Source organism: Bombus bifarius, unplaced genomic scaffold (genome assembly GCF_011952205.1).
Source record: "Bombus bifarius isolate JDL3187 unplaced genomic scaffold, Bbif_JDL3187 scf7180000009867_frag, whole genome shotgun sequence".
Lineage (NCBI taxonomy): Eukaryota > Metazoa > Arthropoda > Insecta > Hymenoptera > Apidae > Bombus > Bombus bifarius.
The window spans coordinates 1,494-4,407 of record NW_022885386.1 but is presented as its reverse complement, the minus strand read 5'-3'; the positions used below and the strand labels follow the sequence as shown (position 1 = coordinate 4,407).

The window sequence follows — 2,914 nt, the reverse complement described above, 5'->3', positions numbered from 1 at the left end:
AATCGACGAAATCATCGCGATTTGCGAACAGTTTCGCTTGTTTCAACGTTGAAACGGTAGTGCATTACACTTGGCGTATAAAATGGAGTGAAATGAGCGGTTAAACGTCGAAATACCTCCAACGGGAAGGAAATGACGGTTAGATTTCATCGAAATCGATGAAATCTTCGCGATTTGCGAGCTATTTTGCTTGTTTCGACGCTGAAACGGTAGTGCATTACACTTGGCGTGTAAAATGGAGTGAAATGAGCGGTTAAACGTCTAAATAACTCCAACGGGAAGGAAATGACGGCTAGATTTCATCGAAATCGACGAAATCATCGCGATTTGCGCACAGTTTCGCTTGTTTCAACGTTGAAACGGTAGTGCATTACATTTGCAGTGTAAAATGGAGTTCAACGAGCGCTTAAACGTTGAATTATCTCCAACGGGAAGGATATGACGGCTAGATTTCATCAAAATCGACGAAATCATCGCGATTTGCGAACAGTTTCGCTTGTTTCAACGTTGAAACGGTAGTGCATTACACTTGGCGTGTAAAATGGAGTGAAATGAGCGGTTAAACGTCGACATACCTCCAACGGGAAGGAAATGACGGTTAGATTTCATCGAAATCGACGAAATCTTCGCGATTTGCGAGCTATTTTGCTTGTTTCGACGCTGAAACGGTAGTGCATTACACTTGGCGTGTAAAATGGAGTGAAATGAGCGGTTAAACGTCTAAATAACTCCAACGGGAAGGAAATGACGGCTAGATTTCATCGAAATCGACGAAATCTTCGCGATTTGTGAGCTATTTTGCTTGTTTCGACGCTTAAACGGTAGTGCATTACATTTGCAGTGTACAATGGAGTTCAACGAGCGCTTAAACGTCGAAATATCTCCAACGGAAAGGAAATGACAGTTAGTTTTCGTCAAAATCGACGAAATCTTCGCGATTTGCGAGCTATTTTGCTTGTTTCGACGCTTAAACGATAGTGCGTTACATTTTCAGTGTACAATGGAGTTCAACGAGCGCTTAAACGTCGAAATATCTCCAACGGGAAGGAAATGACAGTTAGTTTTCGTCAAAATCGACGAAATTGTGACATCAATCACATCTCAACCTACATCAGTGATAATACATCGACCGCGGACTTTCGAACACTTTTGGACACATCACCACCTTATCATCATAGCATACACGAAGACTGTGACGCACCTTAGTCCACATCAGAGATAGGATATGGACCCCCGACCTTCGGACACTTTCTACATCATAACCTACACCTAGCCCCTCAACATCCTAAAACCAAAACGTATATAAACCGAGACTTCACCCAGCTCGGGCAGTTCCTGTTCCTCTTCTAGTTGCTATACTCATACAACCCCTATTCTCCGGTTCGGTGTTATTTTGTAAGTGTGAACATTTATAATAAAGTTTTATAAAGGAAAATAAGTAGTTGGGTTACGACTCAGCCTTCTTACTACCACCCAAGTACCAACTTTACGTGACATTTTGGCGATCCTGCCAGGATACTGAAAATTGTTTGTTCGGAAACCAAAAGACATTCATCATCTACGGAAGATAGAATCATTTGGGACTACTGTCATCCGCGACAACGAAGTAACTATCAACGAAACCGGAAGAAATATTCATAAAGCTTCTACGGACGCTAGACCCCAGGATTGTGAAACATCGCTTCGTCTGGAAAACAAGGACATCCATACCTACGGGAAGGACTAACTTGGACTACGGTCATCCTCGACGACGAATTCTTAATCCACGAAACCAGAAGGCCTTTGGAACTGGAAGCATCTACGGAAGCTAACAAATCAAGGTACACGCTGGATTCATTTTACATATAGAGGCAGACTATCTAGCTTTGAACAAGACTCAGACAAAGAGTTAGCGGCATTTAAAACGATGTGGAAAGGTAAAGCATGCACTGGTAGGGACGAACAAAGTATTAAAATGACAAACCAACTACGGGAGCAAATGGCGCGACTGCGAAGAAGCATGGACCTTTTCCAACAAGCAAAAGAAGAGGGTCAACGCCTCGATAAAAAAAATCGAATTGCTACGAAAAACAATTGACGAAATCGAGTTAAGAAAACTGTTAAAGGAGACTATTAAAGAAGCTACTAGTCGGAGTTATCAGGGTAGTTTAGTTTCTAATAATTTGAACAAAAGCTTGGAGAAAACAGACGTTACTGTAGGAAATGAAGAAATGGTTTTGAAAGAATTTTCAAAAGAATTGCAGTCTAATGTAGAAAATTCTTATGAAAAGAAAGTATCAATTGACACCGCTTCACAGGATTATATTTTCATTAAAACAGACTTAATGTTTGATGTCAATAGCTCGACAGAATACCAGAAAGAGTCTGTGAAACGAAGGAAAGAAGATATTGCAGTATTGTATAATGATTTGTCACCATCTTCGTCACAAGATACTCAAAATTTACAAGAATGGTTTGACAAAAAAAGTAAAAGTTTAGGAGAAGCAGAAAAAGATCATAACAAGAAGGATAATATTTCAATGAAAAATATTTTGGACGGCGATACAAATAAAGAAAACCAAATTGAAACGAAGGAATTAGAAGCAGTTAGTAAATCAACTGCTGAAAATGATACAAAATCAATAGACAACGTTGAACAAAATATATCATTAGAATCCATACAAAAAGCAAGAGATAATGCTTACAATAATGAACATTTGCTTATAGAAGAAGACCAAATGATGACAGCGAAAAATGCGTGTGACACTACAGAATTAAAAACTTCAGCAGATCTTATGTCGAGAAATTTAGATGCTAATACACAAGAGAAGTCTTTAGAGAATAAAGATGACAAGAATCCATCTCCATCTATGTTAGATAGTAGTAAACGGAGCAGTCGTTATAATGTTGCTACAAAGCCTGCTACTTCGCCAAA

General features: G+C 39.4%; 1 pseudogene; it reads left to right on the top strand.

Moving 5' to 3' along the window:
- Window positions 1–1,906: 1,906 nt before the first annotated feature.
- Window positions 1,907–2,706, top strand: LOC117215931 (annotated as a pseudogene).
- Window positions 2,707–2,914: the final 208 nt, after the last annotated feature.